Below are 20543 nucleotides of genomic sequence, written 5' to 3' on the forward strand. Positions count from 1 at the left end.
TGGGGGAAAGTGTGCTGGAATTGAATTGCAGCAATTTAGGGTTAGGTTTCTGGGTTTCTGGAAAGAGAATAAAGATGCAATCTAGGGTATAGGGTTGTATGTTGGGGCTATAACCAAGATCGAGTTTCCCACCAGGTGTGAGGGAGATTTGGCCCAAGTTTGAGTGGATTTTGATGGTCTGATGTAAAGTTATGGTGAAATCACAGAATTAGAAAGTAGAAGAATGAGAATAGAAACTTAGGGTTCAGACAAACCAGTCATTAATTGAATTTCAGATCTGGAATGAGCGGAGAAGATAATGCTTGCAGACTGGGCTCCAAACCCAGATTTATTAACTTTAAGTAGAATTCAGAAGATGCAGTAGAAGAAGGTTGGAGATCAAATAACTCGATTCTTCAATGGGAGAAATCAGATTCCAACCAGATCTGTGGCTTGATTCTTCATCAAGTAGCCCTCTTGAGTGGTTGAAAACAATCACCAAATCTGATATAAGAAACCTCTTGAAGTTGCAGAGTATCACCTTGAAGAACCAGCAGCAGAAACAGAAGAATAGGAGAGGGAGGGGATTGAGTATGATGATGGGAGTCTAACACTTCCATTACAATTGCTTTAAACAAAAATTATTTATTCATTAATTCATGGGGGCTCTCAAGAGCTCTTACATATTTATAGCATCGTGGCTGAATAGAAAAACAGACTTAAACTAGGACTCCCAACAGAAATAGAAACTAGGACTCAAACTGAAACTAGGATTCCCAACTAGGATTCAAAGCTAGATCCCAATTAGGATTACAACTCCAAATAGACTTAATAAAAACTAAATAAACTCTAATCCTAATCCCACGATTTAGTGCTGGTGTAGTGGAATCCCTACACCTACACTACTGCTGGTGTAGGGAAGAATCCATACACCTGTGGCTGGTTTTAGACAGCTGATTTACATCAATATGCCCTTAAAAAGTTGGGTGGGTGGGTTAATGTAGATCAATTCATGAAGAAGAAAAAGACCACTACAGAATTCAACCAGCCATCGAAACGGTATATTTGGGCCTATATTCTGATAGCACTTAGGCCCAAATATCCAGTCACCGACCAATAGTTCTTATGGGATATTTCAGTTAGAAGCTAGGTATGGATCGATTGTAGTAAAGGAACAAGGACTAACAGCTAGGGAAAGAAGGAGAAGAGAAGGAGGAAGAAGAAGGAGGAGAGTTGCGAGAAATCCTGGGTAAGTGAGAATAGACTCCACTCAACTATTTTGTTCATTAAGACATTAACAACTTCTTGAAATTATATATGCCTCCCTGGGGAGGTAAAAGATGAAAAGAACAAAAGATAAAATTACAACTTAACATGACTTATAATAAGCCAGTGACAAAAGTACCCGTAACAACATAAACTCTAACACTCCTTTGCAAGCTGGAGAATAAATGTCATGCATTCCCAGCTTGCACAAGAGGGTACTGAGTTGGTTAGGAATGAGACCTTTGGTGAAGATATCTGCCACTTGATCACCTGTCTTCACAAAGGGGGTACAAATGTAACCAGAATCCAACTTTTCTTTGATGAAGTGCTTATCAACCTCAATGAGCTTTGCTCGGTCACGTTGCATGGGATTATGAGCAATACTTTTAGCAACCTTGTTATCACAATAGAGCCGCCTAGGTTCCTCAAAATCAAACCCCAACTCTTGAATCAACCGCCTCAGCCATATGAGTTCACACTCTTCATGAACCATGGCTCTAAATTCTGCCTTTGCGTTGGATCTAACTACAACTGATTGTTTCTTACTCCTCCATGTAACTAGATTACCACCCACAAAGGTACAGTAACCAGATGTAGACCGTTTGTCAGAACTGAACCTGCCCAATCCCCTCTATCCTCAAATGATTATGCCTGGCATATAAAAGGCCTTTTCCTAGAGAAGATTTTAAGTACTTGTTGATACGATAAAAAGCATCCAAATGCCCACTCTTGGGTGCATGCATGAACTGGTTCACCACTCCAACTGCATAAGTAATGTCTGGCTGAGTTAAGGAGAGACAGATCAGTTTTCCAACCAATCTCTGGTACTTCCTTGCATCTATAGGAGGACAGCCACAATCTTCACCAAGCTTGTGATTTTGAGCAATTGGGGACTTTGCTGGTTTACACCCCAACATTCCTGTTTCTTTCAATAGGGTCCAGTACAAACTTTCTCTGGAAGATTCCCTTCTTTGATCTTGTTACTTCAATTTCCAAGTACTTCAAAAGTCCAAGATCTTTAATCTCAAACTATTGGCCAGGTAAGAATTCAATCTACTTTGGGAATTCATTACCAAAGTGTGATCTGGGAATATCCATTACTTAGAATGGCTTGTCTAAGTCGCTCAAACCAAGCCTTAGGAGATTGCTTGAGGCCATGAAGTGCCTTTTTTAGGACGCATACTTTCCCTTCTGTTGGGGGAATATTCTTCTTCTAGGTCACCATAGAGAAAGACATTCTTTACATCTAATAATGGAAAGAGATCTCGGTCGAAGCCAATCGAAACCTTCTAGATATCTCAATTTCGCAAGATATCAAGACGAGTTAAGGTGGGAGTTTAAAAGTACAAGGTTTTGGTTGGTTTCGACCAGTTTCGACATGTTTCGGCCATATTTCGGTAGTTTCGACCTGAATACCTATACAAATGTCACTTGTCTCCATCGAAACTTGAGAAAACCTGGCTGGAAACTAGAACAGTCACTTATTTATGCCAGAAACCAGGCCCGACACTTATTTATGCTAGAAAGCAAAGCTTTCCAACAACTCCAAGATTGCTTAAATCTGATTTATATTGACGGAGTTATGTTCCGGTCAAACTTAATTTGATGTGCGCGAATGCTGTTTAAAATCGATCTGAATGAAAATATTTTTTTAGACATCAAAACAAATGAATATCTTATCGTACTTTTGATTTTTAGCAATGTTTTACCATATTAAGATTTATGAAATTTTTAGATTTGAGAATAACCCCAACATTATAAAGTTGAAATTTTCACCTACCGCTGAAAATCCAGTTTTTGTTATTGAATTGGGGGGTTGACTTTTTATCTTTTTGGAATTTGATTTTTAACTAGTTTTATTGGATTCAAATAGGGGGGTATTTGCTTATTTATGAATAATATCTCGTAAATGAAATACCAAATTTACTTAAACGATATTTGGCATAAATAAGTGTCTGGCCTGGTTTCCAGCCAATGTCCAAGAAAAATATACACTATCAAACTTGGGTAAAAAAATACAAGTACCATTTTGTGAAAATAGTTCATGCATTGTGTTTAAAATGTAAAAAAATAAGATAATTACAAAAAAGTAGATAAAGAAGAAAAGAATTTCTGGCTTCGAAACCACTACTCAAGTTGGCTGGGAAAAAATCACAGGTTTCGACCATATTTCTGGCTGGTTGAAACCCGAGTTTTAGAACCTTGCATCTAATTGATACAACGGCCAATCTCTATTGGCTGCCACTGATCGGAGGACTCTGATTGAGTTGTGCTTGGCCACAAGAGCAAATGTCTCTTGGTAGTAAATGTCATACACCTAACTGTACCCTTTGGCCACCAGCCAAGCCTTATATCTTTCCACAGTTCCATCTGATCGATACTTAATTGTATAGACCCACCTGCATCCAAGTTTAACTCTTTAACACACAATAGATCAGTTAGACTATGAACATTGACAACTTCATCACGGATAAGGGAAAGCGTCGATATGCAAGAGTTGAACCTATTGAGTGCCCTTACTTGAGGAAAGATGCGAATCCCATCTTGATTGTTCTTTACAGACCGGTCATGAGATCTTCTTTCTTAGATGTGGGTCAGCAAGACTAGCTTTCATATAGTTGCAATTGGTACCAAAACCATGAAATTTTCTTTCTTGAAAGTAGTTCTACGCTCAAGGGCCATCATTTCCTTAGACATGGCCTTCTTCCACTTTGGGTCAGACATAGCCTCAAAGACATTTTTGGGAATGGAAGAAGAAGCAAGAGCAGTGGAAAAAGCAATGCTTAAAGGAGAAATAGCATCATAGGAAACAAACTTGGCTATAGGATTAGTATAAGCTCTCTTCCCCTTTCGAGTAGCAATGGGATGATCTAAGTCAGAGGGAGGAGAAAAAGTGTTACCTAACTGTGGAAGGTAGAGCTCAGGATGTGGATCCAAAGACGACTCTTAGCAGGTCTTCTTTCCCTTTCCTTTCAAGCATTCACCTCTTTTGTACACAAAAACCTCTTTTTCATTGCTAGCATTAACACTTGAATGAGTATCAATGTCAACAACTTCCACTTCCTTGTGTTTCCCAATATCAAGCAAGACTGGAGAGATAGGCAAAGGAAAAAGGGGATCTACTCCTCTGGCATTCCCAAATTTGCCCCCTATCCTCCATCATCTCTCTTGGCTCTAGGCTTCCTCCCTCCCCCCCCCCATCCCTATTGTTAATCGATTAGAATTAGAGTATGAATGCTTGGATGATTATGATCACCCCAAGCACATCTATTTATAATAATGAAAACATAGGACAGAATTACAATAAGCAATGTGGGACTAAAACCCACATACAAAAGAAACATAATAAAAGAAGAAAATGTCTAGAATACCCCCACTGTATTTTGGCCCATACAGTCCAACATTCCCCCTCTAGTTGGAGCATATATGTCATGCATGCCCAACTTGACTAAGATAGGAAGAAACACTTTGCCACTTAGTCCCTTTGTGAATACATCAGCCAATTGATCAGCAGACTTCACAAAGGGAACACAAATAAGTCCGGCTTCGAGCTTCTCCTTGATGAAATGTTGGTCAACCTCCACATGCTTAGTACGATCATGCTGGACAGGGTTATGAGCAATGCTAATGGCTGCTTTATTGTGACAATAAAGCATCATGGGAAGATGGACAGCAACACCAATATCTTGCAACAATCCTCTAAGCTATAGAAGTTCACAAATTCCTTGTGCCATCGCACGAAATTCGGCTTCAGCACTAGACCTTGCCGCAACATTCTGCTTTTTGCTACGCCATGTGACAAGGTTCCCACCCACAAAGGAACAATAGCTAGAGATAGATTTTCTATCACTGGAACCAGCCCAATCGGCATCAATATAAGCTTCAATCTTCCGGTGACCATTAGGAGAGAGAAGGATTCCTTTTCCTAGAGCAGACTTCAAATACCGCAAAATACGACGGACTGCCTCTAAGTGAGAGGAATAGGGATCATGCATAAACTGGCTCACCAAACTTACAACAATGGCTATGTCAGGTCGTGTGTGAGAGAGGTAGATTAGTTTGCCCACTAATCGCTGATAACAACCCTTGTCAACAGGTTCACCCTCTTTCTCCTTAAGTCTTGTAGTAGCTTCCATAGGAGTATTTGAAGGATGACAACCTAGCAGCCCAGTTTTAGTCAATAGATCAAGGACATATTTTCTTTGAGAAAGAAAGATGTCCTTCGAAGATCGAGCAACTTGTATCCCTAGAAAATATTTTAGAGGTACAAGATCTTTTACCTCAAACTCATGGCCAAGAAAGAGCTTCAAATTCTTAATAGCATCACCATCATTACCAGTGACCACAATATCATCCACATAGACTATGAGAAGAGTTACCTTGTCACCAACTCGTCTGATAAACAAAGTGTGATCAGCATTGCTGTGCTTATAGCCTGCTGAAATCATAGCCTTGTGAAATCTGCCAAACCAAGCTCTAGGTGACTGTTTCAACCCATAAAGGGCACGCTTCAATTTACAGACCTTGCCCTTGGTCCTGTCACTAGAGAAGCCTGGTGGAATGTCCATATATACCTCCTCCTCAAGCTCCCTATGGAGGAAGGCATTCTTTACATCTAACTGTTGAAGATCCCACCCAAGATTTGTAGCACAAGATAATAACACCCGTACAGTGTTAAGTTGTGCCACTGGTGCAAAGGTCTCCTGATAGTCAACTCCATAAGTTTGAATGAACCCCTTTGCAAGCAAACGTGCCTTAAATCAATCCACTGAACCATTAGCCTTCTGTTTGCCACAAAGACCGATTTACATCCAACTAGTTTTTTCCCTGGAGGAAGAGCCACAAGATCCCACGTATTATTTTTGTGTAGTGCTCTCATTTCTTCCAACATTGCTGCCTTCCACTTTCCATTTGTAGATGCTTCTTGCCAATTTTTAGGAATCGAAACAGAAGAAAGAGAAGATACAAATGCACGAAAAGAAGGAGAAAGAGAACTATAAGAAACAACACGAGATATGGGATGTAAAGTTCAAGTCCTAGTACCTTTGCGATGAGCAATAGGTAGGTCAGAAGAAGAGGGCTTACCAGGAGAGGAAGGATCTGGATCTGGATCTGGAGCAGGCAACTGGATGGGTATTGGTGCTAAAGTGGATTGAAGCTACCCTCTGTTGCTCCTGCCCCTTTTATAGGTGAGTATGTTGGAGTTGTCAATCCTCTTTTGAAATTCACCAATAGTTCTCTGGACTGGAGGAACCTCAAGAGGAGGAATCTCAAAAGGCACATCTTCTCTAGAACTCTCCCCCTGAAGAGGTGGTGAAGAATAATAGGAAAGGGTCTCATGAAAGACAACATCCATACTAACCAAAGTACGGAGGGAAGGGTGATGGTAACACTAATAACCTTTATGGGTTGGAGAATAACTCAAGAAAATACAACGTAGCCCCCTAAGTTCAAGTTTGCCTGGAGATTTTGTATCTCTAGCATAACACACACAACCAAACACCTTGGGAGGCACAATAAAGGAGGAATTCCCCAGTAAAACATCAGATGGGCCACGGGAGTCAAGGACCCGAGTAGGTAATCTATTGATGAGATAGGCAGCAGTGAGAACCAAATCTCCCCAATATTGAGATGGGACATTCCTAGCTAACATCAAAGCCCTGGCCATCTCTAACAAGTGGCTGTTTTTCCGTTCTGCCACGCCATTCTTGGCAGGGGTATCAACACAACTAGTCTGGTGAATAATGCCATGATCAGCCAAATATTTTTGAAATTGAGATTCTGTATACTCGGTTCCATTATCATTTCTCAATATTTTGAGAGTAGCCTAGAACTGAGTTTGAACCATTTTATGAAAATGCTGAAAACATGAAAAAACCTGATTTTTTGTGTGCAAAAGATATACCCATGTGTTCCTAGAATGATAATCAATAAAAGAGACAAACCAACGATGTCCAGAAATAGATGTTTTACGACTAGGGCCCCAAACATCAGAATGCACCAATTGAAAACAAGAAGAACTCCTTTTATTTGAAATTGGACAATTTGAATGTGTCTATTTGGCCAGAACACAAGCCTCACAAAAAAAGTCATCCTTAGTATGTGGGGTGACCAAACTAGGAAACAAATGTGCTAAAATTCCTAAAGGGGGGTGACCTAACCTAGAGTGCCATTGGTAAAGTTCAGAAGATGCCAAGGAGTTCTGGTGTAGCGGAGAAGGTAATGGTGGTGGAGTGAAGCGACCATCATCAAGCAGGTACAATCCACTGTGTACTTTACCCAATCCAATCGTCTTCCCAGAGCCCAAATCCTGAAAGACACAATGAGAAGGAAAAGAGGTTACTTTGCAATTAAGATCACGAGTAATATTACTAATAGAAAGAAGGTTAGTAGTAAAATTAGGAATATGTAACACAGAGGATAACGGAAGAGAGGAAGTGCAGTTGATGATTCCTTTTCTAGATATAGAGAAAAGGGAACCATCAGCTACTTTGACCTTATCTTTCCTAGAAGTGGGAGAATAACGATGAAACAGGCTAGAGGAACCGGTCATGTGGTCTGTAGCTCCAGAATCTATGATGAAGCACAGTAACCACCAAATGGAATACCTAATTGGGCAAAGTGTGAACCTGAAGGAGCAGAAGAGTTGGCAGTAGCAGCGGATGTAGTAGAGGCAGTAGCAGCGGAGGTCCTTATCACACGGAGGAATGCCTGTAAATCGTCCTGGGATAGACCAGTGTCAGTAGCAGGGGCAATGGTAACAGACTCAGTATGGTTGGCTTTGTTCTTGCTTTTTCTTGGCAGCCCTCTTAGCTTCAAAGTCAGCCGGCTTCCCATGAAGTTTCCAGCACTTGTCTTTGGTGTGGTATGGCTTGTGACAGTGCTCACAAACAACAATACCAGTAGTAGAATCAGTAGAAGTAGTGCTTATAGGTGCAAGAGTAGCCGGGGCAGCAGTCTGAAGGGTTGACCTGTCAGTAATAGGAGGGTGCAACATGGCAGCCCTATGGTTTTTTTCAAAGGAGACCAGTGCATAGGACTGTTCAAGTATGGGAAAAGGTTTGTGACCCAACACTTGAACCCGAATCTGATTATACTCCACATTTAATCTAGTCAAAAAATTATAAACTCTGATCTTGTCCACATGTTTCTTATATGAGGTAATGTCAGCAGTTGTACTTGGGTGAAAATCAGAAAAGTGGTCCAATTGCTGCCAAAGCCTGCGCATAGTAGCATAGTATTTGGAGACTGTCAATTCTCCCTGAGTAGTGTGAAGGACCTTCTTCCTGAGTTCATATACCTAGGCATCATTGCCAAGTTGCCCGTAGGTTTCCTTACAAACAACCCAAATCTCCGAGGCTGTGTCAAGGAGAAGAAAATTATGCTGCAGATCGGTAGTCATAGAGCTAATTAGGTAGGACATGAGAACTCCATTGTTGGCAAGCCACCTGTCTTGAGCAGCTCCAATCTCAGTTGGCATAACACTGGTGCCATTAACATGACTAGTAAGGCCACGACCAGCAATGGCAAAGGAAGCAGACCTAGACCAAAGCAAGTAATTAGTGCCATTCAACTTGATTGGATTAGGAGGAAAGGTATGATAATCTGATTTGCTTTGTCCATCACCAACAGAAGTAGCAGTCGAATCCACTGAGTCACCCATGAGGACAGTAGAGAAGCCCAAATCGCAGAGAGGGGCTGTTGTGAAGAGAAACCCAAGAAATCCTTCAAGTTAAGGGCTGAAAATTGGATGAGACCCCTCTGGTAATGGTAGAATAAAGGTCTCCAAAAATCAGCAGCAGCAGCAAAGGGAATCCCTTAGATCGATTTTTACAGGGTTTTGGAAAAAAACCCTGAATATGCTGAAATCGATGTAGGGAAGAAGGATAGCAAAAACATAGCAGATGGAGCTGAAATTGGGATCGAGTGGTCCTCTAGTAATGCTGAATCACCCTGCCAAATATCAGACGCAACAGAAACCTGCAACCCCTAGATCGATTTGCTCAAGGTTTTGAAAAAACCCTGATTTGGTGGAAGACTAATTGATTTAGGATATCTTCAAAGCTGTTGGAGGTAGGAACTAATCCAGAATAGTAAACACTGCCGCAGTTATTGAGTCTTCAATGAGGTAGATTGGTTCCTTGGAAGGGAGTGAAAGCAATCCAAAAAAAACTGAATCTTCAAATATCGCAGGCTGCAACTGGAGGTGGAATTGTCCCTATCAATCAAAAAACTTGATCATAGAATGAGGTAATGGAGTGCAGCCACTGGATCTATTGATCACCTAATCAGTGCTGCCCTAATAGGGGAGAATAAAGAACAAGGGGAAAGGAGAGGGAAGAACTCGAGAATGAAAGTAAGAGGAGGCTGAAATCGAGAATGGAAGAGAGAGGGGGTGCGCCTAATTCGAAGTCTTCTCTGATACCATGTTGGAACCGCTTCCTCTAAAAGGCCGACCTTGTAGGAAAGGGGGGAAACAATATGTATATCTGTTAGGTTTTAGAATGGAGGAAGAAGAAGAGAGAAGCGGCTCTAAGAGAGAAAACACGATTTTGGGGATGATGAGTTATGTCTCAAACTAGAAACTAACTTGATTATATTGAAAAGAATGAATAATTACAGAGAGGCCCCTGCCCCTGGCCTTATACAAATAACATAAAAAACATAAAAACATGGGGTTATGTACAAGTATACCCCTGAAACTACTATTCTTAACACTCCCCCTCAAGCTGGGTGTTATATGTCATACATGCCCAACTTGTTCAACAAACAGTCAAAATGATGAGAGCTAAAGCCTTTGGTGAAGATGTCGGCCACTTGTTCATTTATCTTCACAAAAGGAGTGCAAATTGTCTCTGATTCAATCTTTTCCTTGATAAAATGTCTATCAACCTCAACATGCTTTGTCCTGTCATGTTGCATTGGGTTGTGGGCAATACTTATGGCTGCCTTGTTATCACAATATAAACTCATAGGTTTAACAGTCTCAAATCCCAACTCTTGAACAAGTTTCTTCAACCATAAGATTTCACACACTCCATGAGCCATGGCTCTAAATTTTGCCCCAGCACTCGACCTAGCCACCACAAGTTGCTTCTTACTTCTCCAAGTAACCAAATTTCCACCAACAAACGTACAATATCCTGAAGTGGATCTTTGATCTGAAATAGATCCAGCCCAATCAGCATCAGTGTATGCTTCAGTCCACAAGTGACCATTCCTAGAGAAGAGAAGACCTTTTCCAGGGCATGACTTTAAATGTCTGAGGATTCTGTAAACTGCATCAAGATGCCCATTTTGGGTGCATGCATAAACTGACTTACCACTCCAACAGCATAGGCTATGTCAGGTCGGGTAAGGGAAAGATAGATCAGCTTGCCTACTAATCTTTGATATTTCTCAGCATCTACAAGAGGTTCACCACAATCTTCCCCTAGTTTGTGATTCTGTTCAATAGGGGAGGAGACTGGTTTACATCCTAAGTATCCTGTCTCTGTAAGCAGATCAAGGACAAACTTCCTTTGACAAACATTGATCCCTTGCTTGGATCTTGAAACTTCAATCCCCAGGAAATACTTCAAAGGACCAAGATCTTTGATCTCAAACTGCCGAGCCAAGTAAAGTTTAAGCTTTGAGATATCAGCCTCACTGTTTCCCGTGACCACAATGTCATCAACATATACAATGAGAGCTGTAATAGTGCTGCCCTTCTTTTGTATAAACTGTTAGAGTTGTTAGAATATCTTGTATAGGGGTAGTTCTGTCACTGTCTAGTTATAAGGCATGACTAAGTTGTATTTTTACTTTCTTGTTTTATTTCCCTTTACCTCCCTAGGGAGGCTTGTGTAATTTGGAAGACTTAATTAATGAAGCTAATATGTGTGTTGAGATCACTCAACACACATAATCGATTTCTCCCATTCTCTTCTCTTCTTCTTCTTCCTCCCTCTTCTCTCCCTCTTCTTCTTGCTGTAAACTTCTTCTCTTACCAGATTCGATCTACCTTTAAGTTTTAACTTGGTATCAGAGCCAACATCTCTGGTTTGAGAGTCGGCTGAACTCAGTGATCATCTTCTCCTCTCTTTGGAACCCTATAAATGTAAAGGGGGTTCCATTAGAGGCTGTATATGTGAGCTACTATACTCCTTACAGTCTTGGGAGTGGTATTCTCTAAGTTAGAGAGAGTTTAGGAGCTGCTGGGGGTGATTTGAAGCTATGGAAGAAGACTGCCAAGTTACCGCGAGCCTGTGAAGTTTCTTCTTGGTTCTCCTTCTCTTCTCCATATCTTGCCATGAGACCTATTGAAGTTGCATCATCTGGGGAGTTGTTTCAGACCCCAAATCACTTGTTTGTTGAAAGGGAATGCTACTTAGCTTCCGGATGTTTAGAAATCTTGGAAACAGACCTGTTTTTCCGCCACTGACCTTGGGTATCTCAGATTTGATCCTACCTTTGGCAGCTTGGCTGGCCTTAGAACTTGTCCCATTTATGTCGTATGGGAGTGCATTTTTGAAGCCCTAAGAGCCTGCTCTTGAAGGTGGAGGATCAGAGGACTGCTACTGATTTTTCCTTGCTGCTATACAAGTATCGGCTGCTCTGTTTTTTGCCTTCTTTGAGGCTTGCTGTATTGGATGACTGAATGTGATTGAGAATGGAATGCTTTACATCTTGATGCACTTATTGGGTGTTATGAACTAAAGATTCTTGGCTGCTAGAAGAATTTGGTTTGAGTTATGCAATTTTTTTGCTCTTTGTATGCTTGCTGTTTCTTAGGCTTGGTCTTAGCCTAGTAGTTTGGTTGATTGAGTACCATTTGTGTATTGGTTTGCCTCCTTGGTTGGGTTGAGTATATTCCCACTTGCAAAACAATTTATCTTGATTGTTGAAGTGTTTGCATATTATGTCCATCGTTGCAGGACAAGATTCGAGGTCGTGGACCAATTACAGCCGCAGCCCCAGTGGTGGTTTCTCAACCATGGCTTCCTTTGATAACCCCAACACACGGATCTCGGTTGTGAAATTGGACAATACCAACTATTTGGATTGGTCCCGCTCGCGGAAGTTGTCCCTATGTAGTAGGGGAAAGTTGGGGTACATTACAGTCTATCATAGCTCCTACTACAACCGATCCAGGCTATCTCAAGTGGGAGACTGAGAGCTCCACTGTGATGACTTGGCTTATATTCTCCATGAAACCTGAGATAGGTCGGAGATTTATGAGTAAGGAGACTGCAAAAGATATTTGGGACAGTCTATCCAGAGTTTTTGATAGAGTTGGAGATTCAACAAAAGTATATCAAATTCTCCAAAAGATCATTCATATGTAACAGGGGGATAGGAGTATAACTGAGTACTACAACTCTGTTATTAGCTTGTGGGAGGAATATGATCACTATAACAATCTCCAATTGTCCAATTTTGATGATCAGGTAAAGGTCTACAGGAGCCAAGAAAAGGAAAGGATCCTTATTTTGCTTGGTGGTCTCAACCCTGAATATAAGCCTCTTCGCCTGCAAATCTTAGGGAGATCTCCCTTTCCATCTCTGGATGATGTGTGCAGTTATTTGCAAAGTGAGGAAACCCGGAGGACCACTATGGATATTATACCATCAACAGAGAGGTCTGCTCTTGTTTCTAGTTCCTATAGAGACTGGAAGAGTGGGGGGAAAGGCCAAGGGCCATCTCGTGGCGATCACCGTGAGAGATACAAATGTGACCATTATGGCAAGATTGGACATACCAAGGACCTCGTCTTTGGGATCTTCATGGGCAGCCCCTGGTATGCGTGGTGGTTCATCTAGTGCCCGTGGAGGCAAGCGAGGGGGAGCTAAGACTCACTCGTGACATCCGAGTCAAGCTACTCCGGACCGCAGGCCGACTCTCGATTCCCTCTCAAAGGATGATATTGCAGCCCTACGTCGGTTGATGTCTCACCTGGAGGGTGGCTACGGTTCTACCTCCGGAGGGTCTACTACTTCGCCTCACTCGCAGTCTCATCTGCTACCCCTACCGCACCCACCTGGATTATTGACTCTGGAGCCTCGATCACATGACTGTATGTCCCAAGTACTATGATTCCTATTCCATTTGCTCTGCCGGACAAGGTAAGGGTTCCGATGGTTCCCTTTCTTTTGTCTCGTAAGGGTAATGTGCGAGTTACTCCCTCTATTTCCCTTGAGTCTGTCCTTCATGTGCCCGACTTTGCTACTAACCTATTATCAGTGAGTCATCTAACCAAATCCTTACATTGTTGTGTCACTTTCTTTGCTTCTTATTGTGTTTTTCAGGATTTCGAGACAAAGAGGGTTATTGGCAGTGGGACTAAGAAAGGAGGACTCTATCTTCTTCAGCCACGGTTACTTGCTCAATCTACTGCTGCAGCTTATGTTTGTGGTCGGAATGACCGTAGTACTTTGGAGTCTGTTATGCTTTGGCATCAGCGTTCGGGTCATCCCTATTTTGTTGTTATGAGGAGACAGTTACCCCACTTGTTTACTTCTTTTCCTGCATCATATGTTTTTCAGTGTGAATCTTGTATTTTTGCTAAACATTGTCGCGCATCTTATCCTTATCGTGGTAATAGATCTACTGCACCTTTTTCCCTTGTTCATACTGATGTTTGGGGGCCTTCTCCTACTACTTCTTTATCTGGATTTCGTTATTTTGTTTCCTTTGTGGACGACTATTCTTAGTCTACTTGGACTGTTTTGTTGAAATAAAAGAGTGATGTTTGTGATGCTTTTAAGGATTTTTATCAACTTATCAAGATTACTCGGTTTGGTACTCACATCAAAATTGTTAGATTCGATAAGGGGGTAGTACATGTATGGGGGCTCCAAGCTTCTTTTATGATAATGGCATCATCCATCAATCTGGCTTGTGTTGGCACCCCACAGCAAAATGGGGTGGCTGAACGTAAAACACTGCCATTTGCTGGAAATCACCAGTGGTCTTCTCTTTGGTATGCACGTGCCTAAGACCTTCTGGTCTGATGCACTTCTTACCGCTGCCTTTCTTATTAATCGGATGCCAACTCCACTCTTTGGCTCCAAATCTCCCCTGGCTCTTCTTTCTCCTCAATCCTCAGTCTTTCCTTTGTCTCCACGAGTCTTTGGTTGTGTTTGTTATGTACATGTCAACAAATCAACCCGCACCAAACTTGATCCCAAAGCTCTCAAGTGCATCTTCTTGGGCTACTCTGATTCCACCAAAGGGTATAAGTGCTACCATCCTCCTTCCCGAAGGTGATTTCTCTCCAAAGATGTCACCTTCTTTGAGTCTATTCCTTTTTTTTCTTCTTCCCCTCGCCATTCTGTGTAGGGGGAGAGTACTAGCAGTGAACAGAATGCGGATGTCATTCCCTTCCTACCTCCCTTGCCTACCTCCACTTCCCCATTCCTATTTGATATTGGAAAGTTCAAAGAAGTGGATGTTGTTGATATTGATGCTGGTAGGGAAACAGAATACAAGGGTATGAGATTTAAAGAAGATGGTGTATTCACAAGAGGTGAATCCTTGTTGAATGGAAAAGGGAAGCAACCATGGTATAAGCAACCCTGCCAAAATCCCTCTTTGGATCCACATCCTCAGTCTCATCCTCCTCACTCAGGTAATTCCTCTCCTTCTGAACTAGATCTTCCCATTGCTATAAGAAAGGGGAAGAGAACCTGTACTAACCCCATAGCCCAGTTTGTTTCCTATGACTCCATTTCTCCTACAGTGTTGCTTTTTCCATCGCTTCTGAGTCTTCTTCCATTCCCAAAATGTCACAGAGGCCTTATCCAATCCAAAATGGATGCAAGCAATGACTGAGGAAATGGTGGCTCTAGAGAAGAACAATACTTGGACACTTGTTGATCTTCCCAGGGGGAGAATTCCAGTTGGATGCAGATGGGTTTATATAATCAAGTATAGATCTGATGGTACAGTGGAAAGGTACAAAGCTCGGCTGGTTGCAAAAGGGTATAGTCAGTTGTATGGCATTGACTACCAGGAGACTTTTGCCCCTGTAGCCAAGCATAACTCCATCAGGGTTCTTCTTTCAGTAGCAGCCAATAAAGATTGGCCAATGTACCAATTCGATTTGAAGAATGCATTTCTTCATGGAGATTTAGCAGAAGTAGTATACATGCAGCCTCCACCTGGTTTTAAGTGTCCCTCAGCTGAAGGGAAAGTGTGTTTGTTGAAGAAAGCCCTCAATGGCCTAAAGCAGTCTCCTAAGGCCTGGTTTAAGAGATTTCGACAAGCCATTCTGAAGAATGGGTATTACCAGAGTCAAGCTGACCACACCTTGTTTATCAAGAGAGGTAATGGTACAGTTACAGCCCTCATTGTCTATGTTGATGACATTGTGGTGACTGGGAATGATGTTGCTGAGATAAATAGATTGAAGTCTTATCTGGCTAAGCAGTTTGAGATCAAAGACCTTGGACTCTTGAAATACTTCTTGGGTATTGAGGTATCTAGATCAAGGAAAGGGATCAACATTTCACAAAGGAAATTTGTTTTGGATCTTCAAAGAGACAGGGGATGATGGGGTGCAAACCAGCTACTTCCCCTATTGATCCGAATCATAAACTTGGTGATGAACCCCCCCCCCCCCCCCCCCCCCCCCCCCCCCCCCCCCCCCCCCCCCCCCCCCCCCCCCCCCCCCCCCCCCCCCCCCCCCCCCCCCCCCCCCCCCCCCCCCCCCCCCCCCCCCCCCCCCCCCCCCCCCCCCCCCCCCCCCCCCCCCCCATGTGGTTCTTCTCTTATCGATGCAAGCAAGTACCAAAGGTTAGTTGGGAAACTAATCTATCTCTCCTTGACTCGACCAGACATCTCTTATGCGAGTTGGAGTGGTGAGTCGGTTCATCACGTGCTCTAGGAGTGGACATCCGGATGCGCAGTGTATCGCATCATTAGATACTTAAAATCCCGTCCAGGAAAAGGTCTTTATTTGCCAGGCATGACCATTCGCGATTGAAGGCTACAGGTATGAATCTTGTCGGTGGGCTGGTTCGATCTCGGACAGGAGATCTACTTACGGGTATTGTACCTTTATGGGTGGTAATCTAGTTACCTGGAGGAGCAAGAAACAACGATTGTTGCTCGATCCGATCTTTGAGAGGCGAGTTTAGGGCCATGGCCCATGGAGTATGTGAGCTTATATGGTTGAAAAGACTTCTTCAAGACTTGAGCTTTGAAATTGAAGGGCCAATGAGACTTTATTGTGACAACAAAGCTGCCATAAGCATTGCCCATAATCTAGTTCAACATGATCGAACCAAGCATATTGAGGTTGATCGTTACTTCATTAAAGAGAAGCTGGACTCTGGGTGCATTTGTACTCTCTTTGTGAAGACAGGTGATTAAGTAGCAGATATCTTCACCAAGGGTCTCTCTCCTAGTCTATTTAGTACTCTATTGTGCAAGCTGGGAATGTATGACATTTATTCTCCAGCTTGAGGGGGAGTGTTAGAGTTGTTAGAATATCTTGTATAGGGGTAGTTCTGTCACTGTCTAGTTATAAGACATGACTAAGTTGTATTTTTACTTTCTTGTCTTATTTCCCTTTACCTCCCTAGGGAGGCTTGTGTAATTTGGAAGACTTAATTAATGAAGCTAATATGTGTGTTGAGATCACTCAACACACATAATCGATTTCTCCCATTCTCTTCTCTTCTTCTTCTTCCTCCCTCTTCTCTCCCTCTTCTTCTTGCTGTAAACTTCTTCTCTTACCAGATTTGATCTACCTTTAAGTTTTAACTTAAACAAGGTGTGATCAGCTTGACTTTGGGTGTATCCAATCTGTAGGATAGCTTGTCTAAACCTCTCAAACCAAGCCTTAGGAGATTGTTTGAGGCCATAAAGAGCCTTCTTAAGACGACACACTTTTCCATTGCCACCAGGATTTTTGAACCCAGGAGGAGAGTGCATATAGACCTCTTCTTCTAAGTCACCATGTAAGAATGCATTCTTTACATCAAGCTGGTACAATGTCCAATCAAGATTTGCAACCATTGAGAGAAGTACCCGAATGGAATTATGCTTGGCCACTGGAGCAAAGGTTTCCTGATAATCAATGCCATACACCTGTGTATATCCCTTGGCAACCAGTTTTGCCTTATACCTCTCCAGAATACCATCAGACTTGAACTTGAATGTGAATACCCATCTATAACCAACAGGAATTCTCCTCTGTGGGAGTTCAACAAGATCCCAAGTGTGATTCTTCTTAAGAGCCACCATCTCTGTATTCATTGCTTCTCTCCATTTTGGATCAGCCATAGCCTCTGCTACATTCTTAGGAATAGATATAGAGGAGATAGCCACAGTGAAGGCAACACTTGTAGTGGAGATAGAATCATAGGAGACAAACTTGGCAATGGGATTAGTACATGCCCGTGTTCCCTTGCGATGAGCAATGGGGAGATCTAAGTCTGAGGATGTGGAAGTAAAGGAACGTATACCTGTCTCAATGGATGTAGACTCAGGATGAGGAGACGAAAGGGGATTTTGGCAGGTCTTCTTTATGGGAAGCCATGAGGAAGGATTTTGGCTGCCATCCTTCTTTGTATACACCAGTAGCTCCCCCTGTTCTCTGTTCACCTGTGCACCAGGCTGCTCCTTCTCAACAATTGCATCTATAGAACTCTCCCCCTCAACAAGAGTATCCACAAAACTTTTCTTTCCCTTGTCAATCTGAAAAGGGGGAATAGGAATAAGAGAGGAGGAGGGAAAGGAAACAAACTCAGGAACCTCTTCAACTGCACCACCAAGGGATGAACTCTCCCCCGGAAGAGGTGACTGAAAATACGGAATGGTTTAAAAAAAATGGACATCTTTGGAGAGAAGCCATCTACGGGTAGGAGGGTGATAACATTTGTATCCTTTCAAGGTAGAGGAATACCCAAGAAAGAGCCACTTCAAGGCCTTAGGGTCCAATTTAGTGCGGGCAGATTTGCTAATATGGACATGGAAAATACAACCAAACACTTTTGGGGAAAGAGAAAAAGAAGAAGAAAGTGAGGGTAAGACATCAAGAGGGACTCTGAAGTTCAAGACACTGGAGGGCATATGATTGATAAGAAAGACAGCAGTGAGTAAGGCATTGGACCAAAAATTTTTTGGAACGTGCATTGTAAACCAAAGAGACCAAGCCACTTCCAACAGGTGGCGGTTTTTTCGCTCAGCGACTCCATTTTGTTGAGGGGTATCAACACAAGCCACCTGATGGACAATGCCATGGTCAGAAAAAAAGGTTTTCAAACCACCATACATATACTCTCCACCTTTATCAGAACGGACAATCTGAATACGAGTGTGAAACTGAGTATACACCAACTCATAAAAATTTTTAAACGCGGCATAAACATCACCCTTTTGTTTCAAGAGGTAAACCCAAGTAACTCAAGAGAAATCATCAATGAAAGAGACAAAGTAGCGGAAGCCACGTAAAGAAGTAACGGGGGAAGGACCCCAAACATCAGTGTGAACAATGTGCAAAGGTGAAATAGATCTATTACCAGTAGATGGATAAACTGTCTTACAACTTTTTGCAAAAAGACAAGGTTCACAATGAAATACATGTTTGACAGGAAAAGAGGTAAATAAATGTAGCTACAGTTTCCTCGCAACAGAAAAGGAAGGGTGTCCCAAACGACGATGCCAAAGAAAAATATCCTTCTGTGTACGTTCGCCATCTTGCCCACACACATAAGATTGAGCTTTCGCAACAGGGGATGCACAAGTGTCCAAAACATATAAGCCATCTACTTCACGTCCACTGCCAATCACCCTCTTCGTCACCAAATCCTGAAAGAGACATTGGGTAGGAAAGAAAGTGACAAAACAGTTCAAAGATTTAATCAATTGGCTAACTGAAAGAAGATTAGTATCAAAGTTGGGAACATGAAAGATAGACTTCAAGGGGATAAGTGGAGTAAGTTGGACATCTCCCTTACCCGAAATGGAAGAAAGGGAACCATAAGCAATTTTTACCTTATCTTTCCCAGAACAAACAGAGTAGGAATTATAAAGTTGAGACTTACCAGTCATATGATTTGTGGCTCCTGAGTCAATGACCCAGGGAGTGGTGCCAGAAGAGGTAGAGACCTGTAGACCAGTGGAAGTAGTGGAAGCAGTGGTAGCAGTAGAGGAGGAACCATCCAAGTGGGCTACAATCCGGCAAAATGCAGCTATGTCTTCCTTGGAGAGAGATGATGGATCAGGCTCATGAACTCCAACGTGGGCCTTAGGCCCATTCTTCTTCTGTCCTTTGTGTCCCTCAGATGAAGCAAAGGATGGTTTCCCATGAAGATCCCAGCAAAACTCCTTATGCCCAGACTTGCCACAATAGTCACAGGAGAATCGACCTTTACCAGACCCCTTAGTGAAGGGAGTACGATCCTGAGGAGTAGAAGAAACAATAGCAAAGCGCTCAACGGTGGGAGTGGTCTCCATAGCACCCCTATGGGTCTCCTCACTCTGTAGATAACCACACACCTCCTCTAGTGAGGGAAGACTTGGTCGGCCAAGGATCTGCACCCTTAAAGGTTCAAATTTAGGGTTAAGACCTCCAAGGAGGAACAGGACCCTCTCCTTCTCAAACAACCGATGCACTTTAGGCTCATCAACAGGACATAGCTAGAGGTCTCTGTGGTGATCATACTCCTCCCACAGTCCCACGACCAGACTATAGTATTCAGAGATACTTTTGTCACCCTGGCGCAAGCTAACAATCTGTTGGAGAAGTTGATAAACCTTGGTAGAGTCTTCCACTCTATCGAAAATACGAGCAACACTATCCCAAATGTCTTTGGCAGTCTCCTTACTCATAAACCTTCTTCCAATCTCCGGCTTCATCGAAAAAATAAGTCAAGTCATCACAAGGGAGTTCTCTGTTTCCCATTCGGAGTAACCTGGATCAATGGAGGGAGGAGCCTTAAAGCTCCCAGATATGTACCCCAACTTCCCTCTACTCCGAAGAATGAGTTTCATAGATCGTGACCAATCCAAGTAATTATGATTGTCAAGCTTGACAATGGGGAGCTGAACATTGGGATTCTCATATGAAGGGGTTAAAGGCAAGGCTGCTGCAACAGTGGGAAACTCAGATGTCTCAGATATTTCAGATGGGGAGAGTGGAGGTATGGCTGTGTTCCCATTTTTTTCACCCATTGTGACTTCAAAGCAAACACATAGGGGGCCAAACAACAGCACCGCAAGTAAACACAGTGGGTTCTCAAGAGACAGCAGCAAAAACAGATACAAACCAGGACAGAAAACCTTGAAATAGCTTGTAGAACTTTATGCAA

General features: G+C 42.5%; 1 protein-coding gene across 3 annotated transcripts in view; it reads left to right on the forward strand.

The window, feature by feature from the left end:
• Nucleotides 1-20543, forward strand: part of LOC122648896 (protein VASCULAR ASSOCIATED DEATH 1, chloroplastic-like) — a 145188-nt gene that overhangs the window by 62607 nt on the left and 62038 nt on the right. The gene's annotated exons all lie outside the window — the stretch shown is intronic.

Source organism: Telopea speciosissima, chromosome 1, assembly GCF_018873765.1.
Source record: "Telopea speciosissima isolate NSW1024214 ecotype Mountain lineage chromosome 1, Tspe_v1, whole genome shotgun sequence".
Lineage (NCBI taxonomy): Eukaryota > Viridiplantae > Streptophyta > Magnoliopsida > Proteales > Proteaceae > Telopea > Telopea speciosissima.